We start from the raw sequence: 11913 nt of genomic DNA on the forward strand, positions 1-11913 counted from the left end.
AACCTGGTAACTTTTTTTTTTTTAAGGTGGGTATGCCTTAGGAAACTGTAATTGTACCTAGAGGCACAGAATGAAAAGTGATTTAACTCAAACTAGACCATCTCCACAAATGAACCGCTAATAAGTTTCTAGCACTCATTTCCAGAAAAAAAAAAAAATATATATATATATATATATATGTATGTATTCATACACCAGCACCTAGTATAAATTCCATGTGTATGTAAAAAAGATTATTCTATACTATTTTTATCCTCTGCTTAATCACATAATTTAAAAAGTAGCAATAATACAAACGCTTTGTAAGTACTAAGTCAGTCAGCTTTGACCCACAGCCACTAGCAAAAAAAATATTGACAGGCAGACCAGGTATGGTGGCTCATGCCTATAATCCCAGCACTTTGGGAGGCTGAGGTGGGCAGATCACAAGGTCAGGAGATGAAGACCATCCTGGCCAACACAGTGAAACCTCATCTCTACTAAAAATACAAAAAAATTAGCTGGGTGTGGTACAGTGTACCTGTAGTCCCAGTTACTTGGGAGCTTGAGGCAGGAGAGTCACTTGAACCTGAGTGGCGGAGGTTGCAGTGACCCAAGATCGCACCACTGTACTTCAGCCTGGTGACAGAGCAAGAATCCATCTCAGAAAAAAAAAAATTGACAGGCAAGAGCTGGTTTTCTGACTGGAAAGATTTAGAATGTTACCACAAACCACGGAAACAACCAAAATCGCACAAACAAGACATCCAGATTGGTCAGCAAAATTTACACTAGAAAATACGTGAAACAAAAATATAAAATGACCATTCCTAAAGTGTGATACAAGGACTGGCTTCTCATTGGAATGAATATAAACGACACTGATGAGTGTTCTCAAAAGCACATGAGGCTGGGTCTGGGACATCAGATCATAGGGTGCCAGGGATTATTAGTTACATTCCCCCACCACTTTCCACTACCACTCACACCAGCTTCGGCATCTGCTGTCACATCCTAGAAAGGCCACAGACTCTACGCAAAACTGAAGGAGAGTCCCCAGGAGAGATCTCAGAAGCTCTGCTGGGGATACGTGGAGTATTCAGAGAAGTAACCCCAGCTTCTCCAAGACCACGATAACCAAAACACCCACCACGTTTGTATACTCTGGATCCTGAAAAGATCTTATTTGATAAGTGTGTCCTCATGCTAATAATAAATACATACAAAAAAAGTGCCTTGATCTAATCAATAGCACCACAAGGATTTTTCCTGGGTTTTGAAATACCAACATCTGAATATATTTAAAAGTTTACATCATTTAAAAACATAAAAACACAATGAAGTTGTTCTCACATGAAGACATAGGAATTAAGTGTGGTAATATTTAGATGTGATTGCTAGCTTTGTTACACAAATCTAACAATCATGTTTACAGCATTACTTGGATCAGATAAAGACATTTCCAGATTACCCAGCTTCATATATACACAGTCATCTGGCAGGAAATTGCTCTAAAATGACATTTATCAAGACCATGCTGCGTTTATCTCCACAACAGGGTTTAGCGGGATTCCAGGGCTACATGGATGTGGATTTAAAGCCTCGCCTGTCATGAAGGATTTCACCTTTGCATTGAGCCTGGGAACGCAAAGAACAGCTCAAACTCAGGAGGTAGAGGAATTTCTGAAATCTTAGTTGGAATAGGTCTTGGAACCCCTCAAGTCTTGTGGTGAAATAATTTCCCTGGGATGCAAAACAGAGTGCAATGGTTGAAATGATTGAAACAGCATTAGATCAAATAACAGGGGTGGAAAGTAAAAAGAAATACATAGGCCTGATTTCCAACCAGTTGGGTTACCTTGTGCAAGTTACAGGTTTCTGAGCCTCAGTGTTCCCTTCGGTAAAATGGATATGATTCGTAACTAGTAGGCTTCCTAAGAGGATTAGCATGACTAAGGTAATGCTAACACTGAGTAGAGGCTCAGAAATATCAGGTAGCTGGCACACAAAATAAAATATACAGCAGCTGAATCTGTGGATCCTGTAAACTAGGAAAAGCAAAAACTTCTAAAAAAAAAAAAAAAAGAAAAGAAAAAAAAACTACCAATGAAATGGCACAGCCTGACAACCGAACACAAAAACTAAACAATAGAGTAATAACTCCTGATCTTGGGCTCATAGTGAGAATACTAGAAATTGACACATGGCTTTGGAAAGGAAGTTGGAGGAAGTAGTTAATAAAAGGACCAAATGCCAATCTGTTGTTACTGAACAGGGCCACACCTATCTGATCAAACATTATTTGGGGGCACATAAATAGTTCATGACATTTAAAAACAATTCACCAGATATTTTCCAAGCCCCACCATGTCTTTTGGTTCAAATGTCAACAGAGAAAACTTCCGAAGAACCTTCTTTCTCATTCTTTGCCAAAGCTGCATGTCTGTGCCAGCTCACATGAGGCTTAAGGGAGTGAAAGAAATGTCAGATAAATTCTACCTGTTTAGACAGGCATAAAATGCTTCAGGCAATTTTTGCCAAGGACTCCTACAGACTTCAAAACAGCACAATGTCAGAAAAAGTAGATGAAAAACATACCAAAGAGGAGATAAGGAAGACGGGAGGGAACTTAGGTAAGTAAAGACTGAAAGGAGTTGGAGAACATTAATTATTGGACCTATTTCAACAACAAACAAGAAGCCTTCAAGGGAAGCATTGTCGCTGTAGGACAAGGAACTCAGGACAGATTCTACCCGACAGATGTTTCACCCATTGACCCAGTGAAAACAATAGTCAAGCCTGCAGCACTCCTGGGTCTCAGATTATTCATGAAGGGGCAACTGGAGATGGAACAGCTGAGCCCAAAGGTCATTTCCAGACTGTAAACTGAGGAAGCTAAGCACAGAGAGACAGATAGATCCTTTACATTAAGCCAGATTATTATAGCAATAATGGTTATTGTGGTACAAGAAATAGAATGCTCTTTTTTGACGGAAAGTTAAAAAAAAAAAAAGGCACAGGCTTGATTTCCAACCAGTTGGGTTACTTGGTGCAAGTGATAAAGTTATAAGTTTCCATACGAATGGTATAAGTTACCATATGATGGTAATATTATCCAAGGTCTCAGACTAAATCCAAACACATTTCATAATGCTAAAAGTAGTTCCCTAACCATCACCTTAAAAAAAGTATTACACGGGAGGCCGAGGCGGGTGGATCACGAGGTCAAGAGATGGAGACCATCATGGTCAACACGGTGAAACCCCGTCTCTACTAAAAATACAAAAAATTAGCTGGGCATGGTGGCGTGTGCCTGTAATCCCAGCTACTCAGGAGGCTGAGGCAGGAGAATTGCCTGAACCCAGGAGGCGGAGGTTGCGGTGAGCCGAGATTGCGCCATTGCACTCCAGCCTGGGTAACAAGAGTGAAACTCCATCTCAAAAAAAAAAAAAAAAAAAGTATTACACAATCATTTTTGTTTTTGATTTTGGGGTTTCTGTTTTTAATTTTGGTGTTTTTGTTTTTAGGTTGTCTTGTGTTTTTGTTTTTTTGCACTGTCCACTGTATCTGGGATTCTTCAAAACACTTCACAGAACATAGGCATGGTTACACAGAGAGGTTTAATACTTCCTTTTTAGTTTTTCCCCATCAGTTTGCAGATCTCTCATGATTATTCCCACTTACTAACAACTTTTCATTAACAAAGCTTATTTTCAGTTCCTCAAAGGCATCCATCCATTGATTTCTCAAAACACTCCCTCTGTGCTTCTCCATCTCCTTCCTGCCAGGCCTAGGTGGCGCTGCCTCTGGAAGTGGCCTTTACCACCTGTTCTCATAGTCCCCTGTCCTCACCCTTAACAAACAGCACACTTCTTTGTAATCACTTGTGAAATTGTCTGGCCTCCCCTCCAAACTGTAAGCTCTGAGGAAATGGGAATCTATTTGTTTTATTCACAACTAAAATTTCAGCACATGACATGTATAGCACATGTTCAGTGAATAGTTTGTGGATAAAAGAGTATTTTTTTCCCCTTCTAGCTACTTTTTAGCACATATTTTTTAAAAGCCTTCTACTTGGACCACCTAAGAAAACTATTCTACATAAAAATTAATATTCTAACATCTGCTCCAAACCAGCACTGGCCAATCTATACAATATACAAAATGATATAATTCATTTGTGATATATGATATAATAAATTAAAACTATGTGCTTTTATAACAGAAAATAACAAGTTAAAAGGATATATGATAAACATTTTACCTCATAAAAATTATATGGGCTCAAATTCTGAACACTAGCTTTCAACAACCTCCTTGTTCACTCCTCACTCCACTGTGTCAAAGGAAAGAATCAAACTCCAAAATATTTTAAGAGATTTATTCTGAGCCAAATATGAGTAACCATGGCCCATGACACAGCCCTCAGGAGGTCCTGAGAACATATGCCCAAGGTGGTTGGGGTACAGCCTGGTTTTATATATTTTAGGAAGGCACAGACACCAATCAAATACAGTTAAGCAATACATTGGTTTGGTTCAGAAAGGCAAGACAACTCAAAGCAGGCAGGGAGGTTTCCAGGCTATAGATCAATGTAAACATTTTCTAATTGACAATTGGTTGAGTTTGTCTAAAGACCTGGGATTAATAGAAAAAAAATGTTCAGGCTAAGATAAAAAATTATGAAGTCTTATAGTGGCTGCCCTTAGAGATAATAGATAACCAATATTTCCTATTCAGGCCTTAAAAGGTGCTAGACTCTTACTTAATCTCTTCAGGATAGGGAGGGCATGGAAGAAAAATATCTAGCTACATTAATAGAGAATTTTTACAGATGCCCTTGCCTCCCCACAAAGGACAGCTTTGCAGGACCATTTCTAAACATGGCAAAGAAACATGTTTTGGGGGTAAAATATTTCTACTTCTTTGTCATGTAATGTCACGCCAGACTCAGGTTGGAAAGTAAAATAAGTCATAATATACAGGGTTAAATAAAACCCATCTGATAAGAATTTATGGTTTATGGGGCATGAGCCCCTAGGCCCTTTAGATAGGAATTTGGGCAAGATAAAATCAGAGTTTAGTCCTATCCTCAACTGCTTTCAAAGGCTCTTGTTTGCTTTTCCTCCCACCAACCAGATTGCAGGCTCAAATATATCAAAGGCCAAGGGAGTGGAGAATTCATCTCTATCTCTAAAGAATGAATTCAATCTATTGAATTATTCAGTTGTTACAGCAATGCATTATTCAATCAGTTGATAATTAGTCAATTATTCAATTACCATCCAAAGACTAGTTCTTTCCAATCTCTATACAGACAACCTCTTTCCTGGAGTGCAAACCTTTATCCTATCCAATTATCCACCTAAAATCTCTACCTTGGGTTCATCCAGACATTTCAGACTCAGTGTCCATAAAGGTCATCATTCTCTGAACAGAGGCTTCTCCTCCTCCAATACTCATTTAAGTTATTGTCACCAAGCCAGCAGTCCAAGGCTCAAACCTGATCCTCAGGCCCAGCACCTCCCTCTTTCTCATCACCCATCGCCACCTGGTCACCTGTGTAATCTTCCTAATTACCACTCAAATCCCACCACACCTCCACTTCCTTAAGGCCTTAATCAAGCCCAGTAACCTACCTCCCTCCTGACCTACAATAACTTCTTAGCACCTTTCCTGCTGACTCACTGCCAGAGGGAGGGCATCCATGCTGTTCTCCCATAACACTGCACTACAAAGACTTCTATTTCAGTCCATGGGGATCATGTCTGCTTTGGTCACACCGTATCTCTTCTGGGGCCTAACATAATATTTAGCACAATGTAGGCAGGCAGTGACCACCTGAATAAATGAATGAATGAATGAATGAATGCATAGATAAGACAGCTGGCATTCTCAGAATTAGATTCTACTGCCTACCATAAACTCAAATTAATGTTTGCCTAAACATTTTTTTCCAGAGGGGAAGTAAATGCACAGCAACCTTAGGTTTACAACCAAGAGCAAACCATCAGTCTATGTACTCACACACACATCCATGTCAATATATTCTTACACTGCCTGACACCATGGGGTTATTTTGTAAAACACACACACACACACACACACACACACACAGAGAGAGAGAGAGAGAGAGAGAGAGAGAGAAATCATGGGCAACTTTTTTTTTCACTGGGGAAAAAAAAAACAACTGTAACAGAACAAGGCACAGCTCTTCTGAATACCTTCCAAGACATAATGAACAAACACAACATCACCTTCAAGTCCTCTGTGGCCTGGGGAGGGGTTTGGCCTCTAGGAGACAGGCCTCTGTCTAACAATCAGATCAAATCCCAGCATTCCTAAGCAAGGCCACCTTCCATAATCACCAGCATCACTCTCCGCTGAATAATCCATATGGGCCCTTAATGGTATTTCCATGTGATGTAATCATTCATATGGAATCATGTCCATTCACTCATAAAGTTTTAAAAGTTTGCACTAGGAATGAATGACAGTAACGTTCCTCCTTCCTAGTTTGGGAATTTATCTCTAATAAAAAATTTCTTAACCACAGTAGCCAGCAAATGACTAGGATTGTTCAATACATGCATCCCAAGCAATCCCAAGCCTGCCTTCCAGACTTCTTACCCAATGCCAACACACAACAGAGGCATCAGTGAGAACTCTCCCAGGCAAGACAAAAGAGAAGGAAGGTTCTAACACCAGACAGCCTGTGCTTGAATCCTGGCTGAACCACTTTCCATTTGTGTGACTATGGATAATTTCCTCTCTCTCTCTTTCAGTTTTCTCACAGTTAAGTCCAGGTGATTGTAGCCCTACCTTATCCAGGGTTTGTGATGAAAACTTAGAGTTAATGTTTCTTAGCAAAATGCCTGGCACAACCTGAGTGCTCTATAAATGTTAGTGATAGGAATACAAATTATTATATTACAACACTAATATATTAGTATTAATTTCAATCCCCTCCTGGTGAGCTCAATAAGGGATTCCATGCCCTATCTAGTTCTTTTAAATATTAAGACTAGTGTTTCTCAGATTTTAGCATATAGCAGAATCATCTGGAGGGCTTCTTAAAACACAGATTACTGTGCTCTAGAGACAGAGCTCCTAATGTGGGGTGCCTGAGAACACGCATTTCTAACAAGTTAATCTCAGGTATGCAGGTGCTGCTGGAGTGGAAGGACATGTTAAGAAACACTGACTAAAGGACATCACGGCATCAGTGGAGGAGAATGCATGGGTCCAAACCACCAGGGCTTTTTTTTTTTCTCTGAGATGGAGTTTTGCTTTGTTGCCCAGGCTGGAATGCAACGGTGTGATCTCGGCTCACTGCAACCTCCGCCTCCCAGGTGCTAGCAATTCTCCTGCCTCAGCCTCCCAAGTAGCTGGGATTACAGGTGCTGCCACCACGTCCAGCTAATTTTTTTTATTTTTAGTAGAGATGGGGTTTCGCCATGTTGGCCAGGCTGGTCTCAAATTCCTGACTTCAGGTGATCCACCCCACTCAGGCTCACAAAGTGCCAGGATACAGGCATGAGCCACCTTGCCCAGCTACCACCAGGGCTTTTAATGGCTCTCTGCTCACTTAGAATGATCTTCCTGGACTCCATCTCAGTAACTCCAAACTCAGCTCAAGCATCAGAAGCCCTCCAGGGCTCCCATAGCATCTCTATACAAGCCTTTAACAATGTACTGTGATCAATGAAATCAGCTCCATGAGACTGGTAGTTCCCAACAATCAGGACCTCACCTGACTCAGGACTTGGGACATCAGAAAACTCCCAATAAATGGTGACTGATAGTTAGAAAAGTCAAGGGCCAAAGGCATCCTTGAGAAACCAACCAACCTGGAAAGCCTTGAAGACCAGCTCTGAGAATTGTTTATTGGACATGAGTGTTCAGAGCGTCTCTGCCATCCCATCCAGCTGTCTCTTCTCTGCTCAAGGGAGCATGAGTCCTTTCCCTCTCACTCTTTGAAGGTAACAGAGCATCTTTGGGCCTCTCACTAGCAGAGGTCCCCATGGGTGTGACAAGCTGCTGGGAGATGCTGAATGTTCTCAGAGAGAGGGGAAGCCAGGCTGCAATCAGCATGCCTGTTTTTGTAAGCATTTCTGGTAAATTGCTCAAAATCTCCGCAGAAACAGGCAGAAATCACCAGCAAATTGTCATCTCTTTTTCTCATTTTAAACACATACTCACTTTCACACCTAATTTTGTATTAATTTTCTTAAAGAAGGTCTCCAAATTGTTTACCTTTCAGGCCTCACAAAACTTGGATCTGCCCCTGCTTCACAATCCCTATATACTCTGCTCCTTCATCACGGGCCCTGGCTCCCCGTGAGAACACCTTACTAAGTCAGGCCCACTTTTAAAATACCTCCTAGGAAGGATTTAACGCCTCTTCTCCTAAAGAGAAGTTTAAGGTATCTCATTAGTTTCACCACCAGGTGAAGACAGAGAAAAAAAAAATCTGTGCCAAGATTGATAGAGGCAAAACATTCTACCTGATCCTCCCATCACAGGCAAAGCCTTTTCTCAACAGTTAACTGGCAACATTTCAAGGTAATTTAAATATAAAACCCCTTCCATTTGTGTGTAATTACCAACAATTACAAGAAAAGTCTTAACAAAGCAAGTGTTCTCCATGACGAGATATATTATTTGAATTCAGAGAACTATCTTTACCCACTTTCCATTCTCCACAGTATAATAATTGTAATTTAAAAATTACTTTTCTAGTTTACATGCACATGAATTGACAGTTGTTATAAATCCTTTACTCAAAAGTCAAATAAGGAACGTGATTCTTCACTAGATCACCACATTGTAGTACTCTACTCTTTCGGAAAAAAGGTTTAAGGAAAAAGATACATAGTTTTTTAAAAATAAATATATTTGTGTGTGAGCATAGATTTGCACAAACACAAAGTTCTTTCCAGGTGACAACAGAGCCCTCTAATCATTTTGTAGTTATAAGGAGAAATCAAGCTGAAATTGATTTCAAAGCCTGCCCAGCTGAGAAACTCACTTCTGCAAGAGTCCGTATTAAAGCACATAAATAATATAAAAATTAGCTGTTCCTTCCATGTGTAACACAGAGAGAATACATATGCAGTTTTATTAATTGGCCATGTTGGGCTATATTAGGCCTTTCAAAATATGTTAGGTAAGACACATAATAAATTTTATCTTTTAAAAGTAGCTGTTCATCTACTTGTCACAGGTAGGTCAGTTTAACCACACAAGTGCAATGAAAACAGTCCCCACTTTATTCCTAAGGACTACTTTAACTCGATTAATCCCCAGGAGATAGGGTCTATGAACATAAATTTGAATTCTAATGTCCATTAAATCTGCCAGATTTACACTCTCCATCTTAGAGACAGCATGAAATAGTGAAGAAGTATGAGTTCTGCACACAGAAACAGCCACATGCAATTTCCAAATTCATCACTGACCTTGTACAAATGACTGGACTCCTCTCTGCCTCAGTGTTCCTCATCTGTACAGGGGAATAGAATCTACTTTGTATATTTTATAGACAAGATAAAAGTGCCTAACATGGTGCTTGACACAAAGTTAATTCTTAATCATCTTATTTTAAGCATGGTTTTGATCATTCTTACTGCTTTGGAATGATCAGGCTAATGACAGATACTCTTCAACGATTTACATCCTTCCTGCATTTAAATACTTAGAACCAGCGATTAAACAGGTGCTGCTGAGGCAAAGCGCAGCGCCCTTGGTCTCTTTCTAAACACCCACCTGTGAGGAGTAAGTGCTCTAAAATTCCCCTTTGTATTATCAACACCTGTGCTACCCAACGGCGCACCACGCCGGCTCTCAGGTTTGTCCTTTAACAGGTATACAACAAATAATATTTGTTGAATTGAAATTTTGCTGACTCAAACAAAAAATGAATGCTAATGGGAATCATAATCCATAGAAATCCCTCAGTAAGTGGTGTCTGAATTCTGTGCGTCCTGAAGCAGGTGTGCTAACGTCTCACGGTTCACTGAGAAGCTGCTTGGTACCTTCCAGACCAGGCTGATGAAAGCATCTAGAGGAGGCTGAAACCCTCTGCCTCGCACAGAAGTTCATTCAGGCCCGAGAAAACCTATTTGTTGGCAACCCAAACGCTTAAAAAAAAAAAAAAAAAAAAAAGCCGTCAGCTCACCATTTGCTTAAGAAATGTACAGTGCACTAAGGAACTAATTGCGGAAACTAATCGCCTCTCAAGTTCACCCCCACCATCACTGTCTTTATTTTTAACTTACTTATTCTTAGTGGGATTGAGACACTGTTACCTACGCAATTATCCCAAGGATTTCTGCTCTTGGGTAGCTGAGCAAATGTCAGCGCAAAGAATGAAAGTTGTACCTCCGGGTCTGTACAAAGAGAGCGTGTCAAAGCCCACCTAGCTGAAGAACTGACCTCTGCAGGAGGAGTCCGGGTTGTGGCGGTGACTAACTCCGGAGCGCCCCGGGGAGACCGAATGTGTGGCCTTTAAAATGCAAAGAAATTCGGGGGCAGGACGCCCTCCCCTAGTGCGCCTTCCCGTGCGCCACGCCTGATTTCTGCCTCCAGTCCTCAGGACACCTTTCTGATCTCTGAACCAGCAAGCAGCTCCGGGGTAGTGGCTCCACTGAATTCTCATGCTGGACCCTGCAGGTCCCCAACTCCCAGCTTTGGTTGCGAGAAGACGCCCACCCCCAGGAAAGAGCAGGCGGCGATTCTGCTACCCGGCCCACGCGCGCTGCCAGGTGAACCCGGCGCCGCCCTCACCTGTGCGAGGCCGCGTTCGGGGGCTGCAGAGAGGGGCCGGCGCGCGCTCCTCACCTGCAAGGGACCCGCTGTCGCCGCTCGGGAGCGCAGGGAGCAACCCTGACGCGGCGGGGGCGGAGGCATCACCGAGGGCCTCCGGACTTCCTCGGCCCCCCGACGCCCTGGCGAGCCCCGCCTTCAAGGGGAGGAGGCGGCCGCGCGTCACCTTTGAGCAGCCTCTGACCCAAGCGCGCGCGCTGCCGCCGGGAGTTGCAAGGAGGCGCGGTGCTTGGCGCTGGGCACTGGCTGGGCGTATAGAAGGCGGTGGCTTGTAACTCATTCGTCTGGGTTGGCTCACAGGAAGAGGAAGGTGTGTCCAAAAAGTCCGGAGTGAGGAAATAGGACGAGGATGAGCTTGCAAACTGGTCAAGTCATAAAAAGCCGTCTTCGCGGATAATCACAAGGGTTCTCTTCGCTCCTGTGGGTCCCTGATAGATTTCTGGGAAGACTGCAGCCTCCCTTTGTAACGCCCTGATCCTGGGAAGAGGCACCCGAGCGAGGCAGCCTGTTAAACCTGTGCCACGTGTGCCCGACTGTGGGTGGAACGTGGCCGCCCAGATCCACAGAACTGTTTCCTGAGCCTCCGAGCCTTATCTATGAGCTAAGGCCGGCGTGCTGCTCAACTGGCCGTCCCGAGTCCCGAGTACTCAGCAGAGACCCCTAATGACCGTCCCTCGCGATTGTTGGCACTCAGTGACTATTTGCCATTTGTTCCCGCCTTCCCTTACTTTCTTTTTCTCCCTTTATCTTCCCCCAGTTTCCTGCCGTAATTGTCTTATTGCACTTTTGTTTGCTGTTTCACTGCCTTGTCAGTTTCTTTTACGGTCTGTTAATGAGCCTGAGTCTGTGCGCTGCAGGAATTTGGGTGGATTAGGAGGAGAAATGCAGAGTATGATCCGTGCCTTCAGGGAGATCAGGGACTCACCTTCTGGGAAATAGCATTTTTTAAATTACATGCAAGAGAGTTACAGAAAATAATCCTAAAACGGGAATGGGACCTCTGGGAATAGGCGGGCTGAGAAATGAAGCGTTTACTTGGTGTCATTGGTAATTAAGAGCTCCGGTTTTGGCGTCAGAAAGACCTCAAATCAAATTCTACCTGGGCAA

At 42.5% G+C, this 11913-nt stretch overlaps 1 protein-coding gene across 5 annotated transcripts in view; it reads right to left on the reverse strand.

Moving 5' to 3' along the window:
* The window catches only part of MCTP2 (multiple C2 and transmembrane domain containing 2), a 260105-nt gene extending 249218 nt beyond the window's left edge, over positions 1–10887 (reverse strand). For 3 of the 5 annotated variants that reach the window (XR_010342639.1, XM_064376263.1, XM_064376266.1), the window contains exon 1: positions 10768–10869. The gene's annotated coding sequence lies outside the window, so the exon portion shown is untranslated. Of the gene's footprint in view, positions 1–10416 lie in introns of all 5 variants that reach the window. The other 2 variants (XM_064376265.1, XM_064376264.1) reach the window with 2 other exon arrangements.
* Positions 10888–11913: the final 1026 nt, after the last annotated feature.

The sequence above is a fragment of the Aotus nancymaae genome, unplaced genomic scaffold, assembly GCF_030222135.1.
Source record: "Aotus nancymaae isolate 86718 unplaced genomic scaffold, 86718_ANA_hifiasm-v0.15.2.pri h1tg000014l, whole genome shotgun sequence".
NCBI classification, from domain to species: Eukaryota; Metazoa; Chordata; class Mammalia; order Primates; family Aotidae; genus Aotus; species Aotus nancymaae.